General features: G+C 38.3%; 1 long non-coding RNA gene across 1 annotated transcript in view; it reads right to left on the bottom strand.

Annotated features, from left to right (window-relative positions):
- Nucleotides 1-813: 813 nt before the first annotated feature.
- Nucleotides 814-13,881, bottom strand: part of LOC309609163 — a 44,763-nt gene continuing 31,695 nt past the window's right edge. Inside the window, exon 3 of the long non-coding RNA XR_014233294.1 lies at nt 814-9,675. This is a non-coding gene — a long non-coding RNA (uncharacterized lncRNA). The remainder of the gene's footprint in view (nt 9,676-13,881) is intronic.

Here is a 13,881-nt window from a genome sequence, read left to right as displayed (position 1 = left end):
TAATTGATCAAGGCAGTAGTCATCAATGACTGTCAGAAACATTAGCCAAGAGGCTTATAGATGAATCAAGCTGACACCATGTGCATACACTGATAAAACTTAACATCATGAAAAGAGGAACAACCAGACATTATGTGCTTCTTGATGGGATACAGTAGGAAGTACAGAGCATCATCTACAAAGGATTCTTGCCAAAAAAACAAGACTCTGTATATAACTACCAGTTTATAAGAAATATGAGAAACAGGACAATATGTTAAACAACACCATGAGAATCAAGAATAAAAGAGGATCAATATTCCAGTTTCTTCAACAAATATATTGCAAGAAAAGAAGGGGGAAGAGAACTGTTATAGGTTAAAAGAGGTTTAAGAAATGTATCAGTCAAATGCAATGTATAGCTCTTGTTTGGATCCTGAATCAAACTACCTAGAAAAAGACTTTTATGAGTCAACTAGGGAGATTTGGACACTGACTGGATATTATATGATATTAAGATATCATTGTCGGGGCTTCCCTGGTGGCGCAGTGGTTGAGAGTCTGCCTGCCAATGCAGGGGACACGGGTTCGAGCCCTGGTCTGGGAAGATCCCACATGCCACGGAGCAACTAGGCCCGTGAGCCACAATAACTGAGCCTGCGCGTCTGGAGCTTGTGCTCCGCAACAAGAGAGGCCGCGATAGTGAGAGGCCTGCGCACCGTGATGAAGAGTGGCCCCCACTTGCTGCAACTAGAGAAAGCCCTCGCACAGAAACGAAGACCCAACACAGCCATAAATAAATAAATAAATAATTAAAAAAAAAAAAAAAAGATATCATTGTCAATTTTGCTGGATGTAATAATGGTGTTATGGTTACGTTAAAAAGATACTCCTTATCTCTTAGAGATACATACTCATGTATGTATCAATGAAACAGTATAATGACTGGCATTTGCATTAAAATAATTCTGTGGGAGTCTGGGAGAAGTGGTGGGAGTATAGATGAAACAAAATTGACCATATTTTTAGTTGAAGCAGCATGATAAATACATGGAGATTCATTATACTTTACTTTTGATTGTATTTGAAATTTTTCATTTAAATTTTCTTTTTAAAAACTCAAAGAAAGTTTAAACTTAGCTGAAGATAGGATTAGTGAAGTAGAAAACACATCAGAAGAAGATACCCAGAATGAAACACAGAGCAACAAAGAGAGAAATATGAAAGAGAAAATAAGACATACAGAGAGTAAAGTGAGAAACCTGGTTAGAGTCCTGGAAAGAGAAAGAAAGAATGAAGCAAAGATAATTGTTGAGCATATCCTAGAACTAATGAAAGATACAAAATCCACATATTCAAGAGGCCCCCCAAAATTTAAAGCAGAATAGATGGAAAAGAAGTCTATACTTAAGACATATCACCATGAAACTAAGTGACACTAACGAATAACAGCAGGTATCAAAAGCATCCAGAGTATGGGTTGGATGGGTGGATGCATGTGTCAGAACTCATTGACCTACAACATAGGCCCATGCATTTCACTGCATGTACATTTACCACAATAAAAATAAAATTAAAAGCTGCCAGAGAAACAGATTACCTTCAAAGAAGCAGCAGTTGGACTGAGAACTGACTTCTCAAATGACACCAGTGGAAGCCAGAAGACAATAAATGATATCGTCAATGTGATGAAAGAAAATAACTGCCACTGGGAATTTTATGGCTAGTGAAAATATCTTTCAATAATGAGGGCAAAATACAAATATTTTCAGACCAAACAAAAAACAAAAACAACCCCCCAGGAGGGTTTGCAACCAGGAAAGATATACTTCAGAGGAAAGGACAGGGATACAAGATGGAAGGTCTGAGATGTAAGAAGGAATGAAGTGGAGAAATAGGTAAAAATCCTACATGATTATTGACAGTAGAAAAAAACAGTGCTAATGTCTTCTGGGGTTTAACTATTAAGGTGGAATCAAAACACACCAAAGCAATAACACACATTGGGAACTTGATGAATAAAGTAAATTGTTCAAGGTTTCTTGTATTGTCTGCAAGGAGAGTGTGCTGATTATTATGTCTTTTGGCTTCAAATCCACCCTTCTATATACCACTGTGATGTTGGAGCTGGTATTCTGAAAACCACATTTCATTTTTTTCTTTTAAACAGACTTTATGTTTTACAGCAGTTTCAGGTTCACAGAAAAATTGAGCATAAAGTACAGAGAGTTCCTATATAACCCCTGTCCTCACACATGCAGAGCCTCTCCTACTATCAACATCCCACACCAGAGTGGCACATTCCCTATAATCATTGAACTTACATTGACACATCATCACCCAAAGTCCACAGTTTACACTAGGGTTCACTCTTGGTGTTATACATTCTACGAGGGTTTTTTCTTTCTTTTTTTTCCTTTGGCCATATTTGGTGTGCACCAATCTCACCAAGGAGCCCTGGCTGCGCTAGGTGTACAGGAAGAGCCTCTCACCCATGTCAGTGGATACTTGGTCGACATGGAGGGCCAGCAAAAGCATGGCTGCAGGCCAGCCCAAGTGTGGACCTGCCCCATTGGCCACGGGTGCTGGCGCCTCCCTGGAGACCTCCCTGTGGTCCATGGGGATCTTGAGTTTCATCATCTCATACTTCTCACCCTCATCCTCCTCACTCTTCACCAGCAGCACCAATCTCCTCTTGCATCTCTTCCTCCTTCCCTTCCTCTTCCCCCTCCTGTTCCCCCCTCCTCCTCCATCTGCTATTCACCAGGCATCTTAGTGTCCTTCAAGGTCTCTCCTGTGGCCGACTGGGAGGTCTCTGCTGTGGCCAAACAATCCTGCTCCACCTGAAACCAGCCACCTGTGCTCCCTCCACGGCCTGGGCCTTTAGTTCCCATGAGTTTTGACAAATGTATAATGACATATATTTACCATTAATAGTATCGTACAGAATAGATTCACTGCCCTAAAAATCCTCTGTAACCCGTCAATTCATCCTTTCCATTAACCATTGGCAAACACTGATCTTTTTATTGTTTCCATAGTTTTACCTTTTCCACAATGTCATATAGTTGGAATGGTACAATCTGTAGCCTTTTAAGATGGGCTTCTTTCATCTAGTGATATGCAATTAAGCTTCCTCCATGTCTCTTCATGGCTTGATAACTCTTTTTTTTTTTTACTGCTCAATAATATTCCACAGTCTGGAGGTACCACAGTTTATTTATCCATTCATCTACTGAAGTACATCTTTGTTACTTCCAGGTATTAGCAATTATAAATAAAGCTGCTATAACATCTGTGTGCAGGTTTTTGTGTGCATGTAAGTTTCCAATTCATTTGAGTAAATACAAGGAGCATGATTGCTAGATTGTATGCTAAGAGTATGTTTAGCTTTGTTAGAATCTACCAAACTGTCCTTCGATGTGACTGTGCCATTTTTCATTCCCAACAGCAATGAATGAGAATTTCTGTTGACCCACACTGGCATTTGGTATTGTCAGTGTTCTAGATTTTGGCCATTCTCATAGGTGTGTAGTGCCATCTTGTTGTTGTTTTAATTTGCAATTTCCTAATGACATATGATGTAGAGCATTTTTTCATAAGCTTATTTGCCACCTATATATCTTCTTTGGTGACGTGTCTATTTGGGTGTTTTCCCCAATTTTTAATTGGCTTGTTTGTTTTCTTATTGTTGAAATTGAGAGTTCTGGGGTATATTTTGGATAACATTCCTTTATCAGATATGTCTTTTGCAGATTTTTCTCCCAGTATGTGGCTTGTCTTCTCATCCTCTTGACAGCATCTTTCACAGAGCAGAAGTTTTTAATTTTAAGGAAGTCCAGCTTATCAATAATTTCTTTCATGGATGGTGTCTTTAGTGTAGTGTCTAAAATGTTATTGCCATACCCAAGATTTTATCTATCTAGATTTTACCCTCCGTTGTTTTTTTTTTTAATATATTTATTGGAGTATAACTGCTTTACAATGGTGTGTTAGTTTCTGCTTTATAACAAAGTGAATCAGTTATACATATACATATATCCCCATATCTCCTCCCTCATATATCCCCATATCCCTCCCACACTCCTTATCCCACCCCTCTAGGTGGTCACAAAGCACTGAACTGATCTCCCTGTGCTATGCGGCTGCTTCCCACTAGCTATCTGTTTTATATTTGGTAGTATATGTAAGTCCATGCCACTCTCTCACTTCGTCCCAGCTTACCCTTCCCCCTCCCCGTGTCCTCAAGTCCATTCTCTACACCCTACGTTGTTTTTTAAGAGTTTTATAATTTTGCGTTTTATACCTAGGTCTATGATCCATTTTGAGTTAACATTTGTGAAGGGCGTAAGGTCTGTGTCTAGATTCTTTTTTTTTTTTTTTTTTGCATGTGGGCGTCCAGTTGTTCCAGCACCATTTGTTGAAAAGACTGTGTTTTCTCCATTGTATTGCCTTTGCTCCCTTCTCTCTCTCTCTCTCTCTCTTTTTTTTAGCTGTGCCTCGCAGCTTGTGGAACTTAGTTCCCCAACCAGGGATTGAACCCGGGCCCTCAGCAGTGAAGGCGTGAAGTCCTAACCACTGAACTGCCAGGGAATTCCCAGCCTTTGCCCCTTTCTCAAAGATCAGTTGACTATATTTATGTAGGTCGATTTCTGAGATTTCTTTTTTTTTTTAATATTTATTTGGCTGCACCAGGTCCTAGTTGCAGCACACGGGATCTTTAGTTGCAGCATGAGAACTCTTAGTTGCGGCACGTAGGATCTAGTTCCCTGACCAGGGATTGAACCCAGGCCCCCTGCATTGGGAGCGCAGAGTCTTTGTCACTGGACCACCAGGGAAGTCCCTATTTCTGAGATTTCTATTCTGTTCCATTGATCTATTTGTTTCTTCTTTCACCAATACCACTATGCTTTGGTTACTGTAGCTTTATAGGAAGTCATGAAGTCAAGCAGTGTCAGTCTGCAAGTTTGTTCTTCTCCCTAATATTGTGTTGGCTATTCTGGGTCTTTTGCCTCTCCATATAAACTTTAGTATTGGTTTATCAATATCCACAAGATAACTTGCTGGTGTTTTGATTGGAATTGTGTTGAATCTATAAATCAAATTGGGAAGAACTGACATCTTAACAATATCGAGTCTTCTTATCCATGAACATGAATATCTCTCCATTTACTTAATTTTTCATTGATTTCTTTCATCAGAATTTATAGTGTTCCTCATAAAGATATAATACACATTTTGTTAAATTTATACCTAAGTATTTCATTTTTGGGAGTGCTAAAGTAAATGGTATTGTGATTTTAACTTCAAATTCCCCTTGTTCATTGCTGGTATATAGGCAAGCAACTGTCTTAAAGGACTTTTTTATTGTTTTGAAATATACATAATATAAAATGTACCACCTTAGCCATTTTTAAGTGTACAATTCTGTGGTATTAAGTACATTCACATTGTTGTGCAGCCATCATCATCATCCATACTGTAAACACTTTTCATCTTATAAAACTGAAACTCTGTGCCCATTAAGCAATAACTCCCTATTATCCCCTACCCCAACCCCTGGCAACCACCATTATACTTTTTGTCTTTATGGTTTTGACTACTCTACGTACCTCATAAAAGTAAAATCGTATAGTATTTGTCCTTTGGTGACTGGCTTATTTCACTCAGTACAAAGTCCTCAAGATTCATTTATGCTGTAGCATATTGCAGAATAATATTCTGTTGTATGTATATGCCACATTTTTCTTCTCCATTCATCTCTTGATGGACACTTGTGTTGCTTCCACATTTTGGCTATTGTGAATAATGCTGCTATGAGTATGAGTGTACAAATATCTCTTTGAGACCCTGCTATTTTTAAAAAAATATTCTTTTCCATTATGGTTTGTCATAGGATATTAAATATAGTTCCCTGTGCTATACAGTAGGACCTTGTTGTTTATTCATTCTATATATAACAGTTTGCATCTGCTAATCCCAAACGCCCAATCCGTCACTTCCCCAGTTCCCTCCCCCTTGGCAACCACCAGTCTATTCTCTATGTCCGTGATTCTATTCTGTCTCATAGATAGGTTTATTTGTGTCATATTTTAGATTCCACATATAAGTGATATCATATGATATCTGACTTACTCAGTGTGATAATCTCTACTTGCATCCATGTTGCTGCAAATGGTATATATGGTATATATATGTGGTGTATATATACCACATCTTCTTTATCCATTCATCTGTTGATGGACATTCAGGTTGTTTCCATGTCTTGGCTATTGTGAATAGCACTGCTATGAACATAATCTTTTTGAATTGTAGTTTTGTCTGGATATATGCTCAGGAGTGTGATTGCTGGATCATATGGTAATTCTATTTTTAGTTTTATGAGGAACTTCCATACTGTTTTCCATAGTGGCTGCACCAACTTACATTCCCACCAATAGTGTAGGAGGGTTCCCTTTTCTCCACACTCCCTCCAGCAATTGAATGTTTATTCCATTGCTTATTCAATTGAGATGATCATGCGGTCCTTTCCCTTCATTTTGTTAATGTGGGATATTACACTGATCAATTTTTGTATATTGACTCATCCTTGCATTCCAGAAATAAATCCCATTTGCTCATGGTGTATGATTCTTTTAATATGCTGCTGAATTCCATTTGCTAGAATAGAAAGAATAGAAATCTTTATCAAAGATTTTTGCATTATGTTGATACAGGATACTTGTCTGTAGATTTCTTTTATTGTAGTTCTTTGTGTGGCTTTGGTATCAGTGTTATGATAGCGGAAGTGGTGTGCTGCTGTAACAAAAACCAAAATACATGGCACTGACATAGCAATCAGGTGGCCGTCAATGAGAAAATTATACTGGAGGCTCAAAGGATGGCAATCTATTTGTGTTAGTAAACAAGACAGTAAACACTGTTCTGTTAGGAAAACAGAAACAATTCTGGGTATTTCGAATAGAGAGAATTTAATACAGATAATCATTTACAAAGTGCCACAAGGGATGGAGTAGAAAAAAGGGGAAGATAAGGTTACTCAATGATTAGTAAGTGCAGGAAGTCACTAACTCTAGGGCCAGTGGAGCAAAAGGGGAAATGGTGTTACCCAGGATCTACCATTGCTGAGCACTGAGGCTGCTGCTGTTGAAACCCAGATGCCTGAACAGGAACACAATCACACTGCTACCAATGTTACCACTGCAGCTCCTCCAGCGCTGTCAGAACCTAACAGGAACCCACATGATTAGGAAAGTAGTCCTACTTGACATTAGAAAAGATGTTCTAAAAGGTTAAGTGTGGAGCTAAGAGACCAAAGACACTATCTGGAACATCATGTTCTACAATGACAAAATACTTGGTAAAATGATGCCTGTAATAATTTGGAGAACACAGTATACGCTATTGAGCACAAAGGGAAGAGGTTGGAAAGAATCAAATGGCCAGCATGCACTGGAAAATTTTGGATGCATTACAAAAAAGAGATGAGAACTGGCTTTTTTTTTTAGAACTGGCTTTTTTTTTGCAAGCAAATATTACAGGGAATTACATGTCCAGAAACATTAGGTCTTAAACTGTTGGAAAACTCTATTGCTTTAAGACTTAAAACAGTGGGAAATAAAATTGAGAAGGCCCTGATCAAAAAGTCTTACTGGGCTTCCCTGATGGAGCAGTGGTTGAGAATCTGCCTGCCAATGCAGCGAACACGGGGTCGAGCCCTGGCCTGGGAAGATCCCACATGCCGTGGAGCAACTAGGCCCGTGAGCCACAACTACTGAGCCTGCGCGTCTGGAGCCTGTGCTCCGCAACAAGAGAGGCCGCGACAGTGAGAGGCCCGCGCACCGCGATGAAGAGTGGCCCCCGCTCGCCGCAACTGGAGAAAGCCCTCGCACAGAAACGAAGACCCAACACACCCCAAAATCAATCAATCAATCAATCAATTTAAAAAAAAAGCCTTACTAATATCCAGCCTTGTGGCAAAACACAGATTAAGAATGTGTCCTCTCTTGAATTAAGAGACAGCAAAAATCTCCTCTAAGTTTTTGCAGCATTGCACTGCAAAGAAACCACAAACTGTCTCTGACAGTTCAAATATAAAACCACTATATAGCTTCCAAATTTCTACTATAGAAAGTTGGCTTTAAAACTTGTATAGCCCCAAGGAGGGAATATTCTCCAAAGCCTACGTGAGATGTAATCATGATGATAGAGAATAAGTAAACCACCCCCCCATGCCAAAGGTGGCTCCATGGAGAATACAGATAACAAGGTTTATTCAAATAGCAGAACCAGAGTCTAATCAGAGAAATTCTCTGCTGCACAGCAGGAAACTTCACTATGCCTGCCCTGAAGGATTCCCATATCACTAAGAGCCATTGACTGCAGCTGGTCTTCCTTCCCTTCGTTACTTTTCTGAGTGTGAGTGTTTATTTGCAGCTCTTCTGTACCTATAAGGGAGGGGGTGGGGAGGCAGAGAGGAGCCGCATCTGGAACTGAGGAAGAGGACTTCAAATCACTCTGAGATTTTGGGTTGAACTTGATGCAAGAACTAGATGGGAATTTGGGTTCTCTCACTTGAGGTGAGTGTGTTATATACATGTGTCAGTAAAAATAAAATGAATATTTGGTGACTAAAAGGATAGACTCTGGTAAAAGCCATATCATGTGTTCACCAAACCGATTTCATTTTCTTCCTGATCCTACAGCTAGATTACATTTCCTAGTCTCTGCTGTAGTCAGATGGAACTGTATGACTGAGTTTTGTCCAATGGTGCGTGAAGTGATGTACACTACCTTCAGTTCTGGCCCTATAAATATCCTGTGTGATCACCCATGTTCTCTTCTGTCATTTGTTTGTGAACCCATGGTTCAAAGTAGAAATCATAATGTAACTAGAAAACATTTATAATTTATTGATAATGAAAATATTGTTATATCAAAACTTGTGGGATCGGGGACTTCCCTGGCGGTCCAGTGGTTAGGACTCTGCACTTCCACTGCAGGCGGCACGGGTTCCATCCCTGGTTGGGGAACTAAGATCCCACATCCCGCATGCTGTGCAGCGTGGCCAAAAAGTGGGATCAACAAAAAAAGAAAGAAGAAATCTGATCTGATCAATATTTAACTACCAATTTACAGAAAATACAGGGGGACTGAAAACATTAAAAGACACCTGGGGATGCAATCAGCAAAAGCAGACTATGGAAAACAAGGGGGTAAACATCTAGCTTCTATAATAAATAAATGGCAGGAAATAAAAAATGATGGTGGGATTATCCATAGATTAAAGGAAACTTAAAGAGCCATAACAATCTAACGGAGTATACGGGCCTTATTAGGACTCTGATTCAAACAAGCCAAGCATAGTTTTCTTTCTTTCTTTTTTAAAATTAATTAATTAATTAATTTTATTTTATTTATTTTTGGCTGCACTGGGTCTTCGTTGCTGCACGCGGGCTTTTCTCTAGTTGCGGCGAGTGGGGGCTACACTTCGGTGCGCCGGCTTCTCATTGCGGTGGCTTCTCTTGTTGCGGAGCATGGGCTCTAGGTGCATGGGCTTCAGTAGTTGTGGCTCATCGCACTGGCTTAGTTGCTCTGCAGCATGTGGGGTCTTCCCGGACCAGGGATCAAACCCGTGTCTCCTGCATTGGCAGGCGGATTCTTAACCACTGCGACACCAGGGAAGCCTATAGTTTTCTTATTTTAAAAAAAAAAAAATTGAGATAATTAGGAAACTTTGGAAATACCAAATATTTGATTATATTAAAGAATTACTGTTAATTTTTTAGTGTGATATCATACATGTTTATGGTTTTTAAATTTTATTTATTTTATTTATTTTTGGCTATGTTGGGTCTTTGTTGCTGCGTGCAGGCTTTCTCTAGTTGCATTGCATGTGCTTCTCATTGCAGTGGCTTCTCTTGTTGCAGAGCACAAGCTCTAGGCGCGTGGGCTTCAGTAGTTGTGGCGCACAGGCTTAGTTGCTCCGCGGCATGTGGGATCTTCCCGGACCAGGGCTCAAGCCCATGTCCCCTGCATTGGCAGGCAGATTCTTAACCACTGCGCCACCAGGGAAGTCCCCATTATAACATTTCTAATTTTATATTTGTTTTGAATTTTCCATAATAAAATGTTTTTAAAAATACAATCTTAAATAAACATACCTTTCGCCCAGTAATTATACTTTTATGGATGTATTTATACATGTACATATGTACAATGTAATAATCTTTTGTAATAACAAAAGATTGGGGGAAACAATTTTAATCAGGATAGTAATGGCAACAAAATGATGAAACATTCCTAAACGAAATAGTATGCAACCATAAAAATAAAAGAGGCAACTCTATATGTATTTCTACTGAAAAGTCTCTAAGGGGGAACACAATTCCCTTTTATTAAGGGGAATTAAAAACAAGCTGCAGAGCAGTGCATTTAATATCCTATATTTGTGTGTGAATAAAGGGAACAGAAAAAAGAATCTCTAGTCATAATTGCTTGTAAATGCACAAAGAAAGGCTGAAAGGACACATGAAAAACTAACAGCAGGGTTACCTTGGGGGTGGGGGGAGGGTACAATGAGAACTGAGCAGATGGGAAATAAGTTCGGCAGGTAGATTTCTCACTGTACACTTTTTTATACTTTCTGGATTTTTAATCATTGGAAAACATTATTCATTTAAAAATTATATAAGGAAATTAAAATAGTCATAAAAAACTTGTGAGGGATACTTAAAGTAGTACTTGGTGAAAATTTTATAAGAGATGTTCATATTATAAAAGAGGAAAAGCTGGAAATAAATGAGCTAAGCATTCATTTCAAGAAGTTGATTCCAATTGTAAAATAAATAAGTCCTGGGGATATAATGAACAGCATGGTGAATATAGTTAATAACACTGCATTATATATTTGAAAGTTGCCAAAAGAGTGGATCTTAAAAGTTCTAATCACAAGAAAAAAATTGTAACTATGTGTGGTGATGGATGTTAGCTAGGCTTATTGTAATCATTTTGCAGTGTATACAAATATCCAATCATTATGTTGTACACCTGAAACTAATATAACGTATGTTGATTATATCTCAATTCTTTAAGAAAGAAGTTGAAAAATGAACAGCAAATTAAGCCCCTCAAAAAACAGAAGGAAAATAGTGAGTGGAAATTAATAAAATAGAGAATAAATACAATACAGATGTTAACTAGACTTATTGTGGTGACCATTTTACAATACATACAAATATCAAATCATTATATTGTACACCTGAAACTAATATAATGTTATACGTCAATCATACCTCAATTTTAAAAATAGCACAAACACACACACACATTAACAAACCGAATCCAGCAAGATATGAAAAGGATAGTCAAGGATAATACATAATGACCAAACTGGGTTCATTTCTGGAATGCAAAATTGGTTTAACATGAAAATAAATAACTGACTTAATTTCATACTAAAGTTTGACTTAATAGGATATCAATTAAGTACATTAGTTTACGTACATCAATTAAGTAAATCAGTTTCATATTAGTCAATAAAAACTTGAAATATGATCAATTGTTAGGAATCAGTGAAATGCAAATTATATTCATAATGAGATACCATTAAACACTCAATAAATTATTAAAAAATTAAGAGTCTGTCAATACCAAGTATTGGCCAGGATATGACACACTGTGAACTCTTATACACTGTAAGTGGAGTACCATTTTGGAAAACAATTGGCATTGCCAAATAAAGTGGACATTATACTAAAATAGGATATGGGCTCACCTTCATATCCTATACCCAGCAATGTACTACCAGATGAAATTCTTCCTGAAGAAATTTTTGTACATAATATTAGGAGGTACTTAAAATAATGTTGTTCATAGAAGCAACTTTTGGTAATAGCAGAAAAATGGAAACAATCCAAATGTCCATGAAAGGTAATTTGGGTGGATAGATGACGAACTATACAAAAGAATAGTATATGGGCATGTTAGTGAATGGACGGCAACTATAGCCATCGACATGTATGCATCTCATCAAAACAGTAAAGAAACAAGTGACTTCTGTATATATACTCTGGGTGTTTTCATGTGATATGATGCCGTTTGTATAAAGTTCAGAAAAAGACTAAATTCAATGAGACGCATACATATGGTAAAACTCTAAAGAAAAGCAAAGGGATTATCCTCACAAAGTCAGGGTAGCAGTTACCTCTGTGCTAAGGGAGAAGGAGGGATGGGGTGTGCAGGGCACAGAGGAGCTTTTAAGGTCCTGTCAGTGCTTTTCCATAAAGTGATTAGATTGGTATTTCCTTTATTATTCCTCACTTTATTATATATATACCTTATTATAATATGTGTATGTTTTATACAACTTTACATATTGTGATATATTTCACAGTAATTTTAAAAAATGTGATTAGGAAAAAATGTTTAGAACATTAAGGTATAAGACAAATATAAGAGGAATAATTTACCACGAAGATACCACAGTTCTCAATTTATATGCACCTAACACAGCCTCAAAATTTATAAAGGAAAAGTGATAAAAATTTCCAAATGAACCATCACAGTGAGGATTTTAACACAACATATCAATAATTGATTGGTACCTGGATAAAAAATTAGCAGAAAATTTGAACAACACAATTAGAATCTTGAAATGAATTATTAGAGAAAACACATGCTTTCGAGCACACCCAGACTATTTTTCAAAGCTCACCCCAAAGAAAGTCTCAACAATCACCAAAAAAATCATTGACAGAATGGCACAAAGTTAGAAATCAGTAGCAATCATATAAAAGCAACAGAAACAAAACACATTTGTTTAGAAATATAATAAGCATAATTTCTAAATAAGTTCTGAAGCCAAGTACAAATCATTATGAAAATGGAAACACCACATATCAAAACTTGAGGGATGGGGGACTTCCCTGGTGGTCTAGTGGGTAAGAATCCATCTTGCAATGCAGGGGACGTCAGTTTGATCCCTGGTCCGGGAACTAAGATCCCACATGCTGCGGGGCAACTAAGCCCATGAACCGCAACTACTGAGCCTACGTGCCGCAACTAAGACCTGATGCAGCCAATAAATAAATGAATAAATATTTAAAAAAAAAAACAAGAGGGATGCAACCAACATGGTCCTCAGAGTGAAGTGGGTAGCTTTATTTTGTTTATTTATTTTTTTTCATCTTGTGGGATCTTAATTCCCCGACTAGGGATCAAACCCGGGCCCTCGGCAGTGAAAGCGCTGTGGAGTCCTAACCACTAAGCGCTGTGGAATTCCCTGAAGTGGGTAGCTTTAAGTGCATGATTAGAAAAGGAGAGAGTGAGGGAAGCATCCTGCGCAAGAAGTTAGAAGAATAGTTGCAACTCCTATCATGGACATAGGGATAATCTATTATGTGAAGAGCTCTTATAAACTGAGAGGAAAAAAAATCAACACCCCATTAGAAAAATGAGTAAGGAATCAAATGGTTGAAAGAAAAGAGTAAAGGAGGAAAAAAAGACAATAGCTCTTAAACGTGAGTGAGATTACATACCTTTTCCTAAAAAAAAATGCAAGTTAGGGCTTCCCTGGTGGCGCAGTGGTTAAGAATCTGCCTGCCAATGCAGGGGACACGGGTTTGAGCCCTGGTCCAGGAAGATCCCACATGCCGCGGAGCAACTAAGCCCATGTGCCACAACTACTGAGCCTGTGCTCTAGAGCCCGCGAGCCACAACTACTGAAGCCCACGTGCCTAGAGCCCGTGCTCTGCAACAAGAGAAGCCACCGCAATGAGAAGCCCACACACTGCAACAAAGAGTAGCCCCCGCTCGCTGCAACTACAGAAAGCCCGCGCACAGCGACGGAAACCCAACGCAGCCAAAAATAAATAAATTTAAAAAAAAAAAGCAAGTTAAAAT

The sequence above is a fragment of the Balaenoptera borealis genome, assembly GCF_965194805.1.
Source record: "Balaenoptera borealis genome assembly, chromosome: 13".
NCBI classification, from domain to species: Eukaryota; Metazoa; Chordata; class Mammalia; order Artiodactyla; family Balaenopteridae; genus Balaenoptera; species Balaenoptera borealis.
The sequence above is the reverse complement of the archived record's forward strand: the minus strand, read 5'-3'. Positions and strand labels throughout refer to the sequence as shown.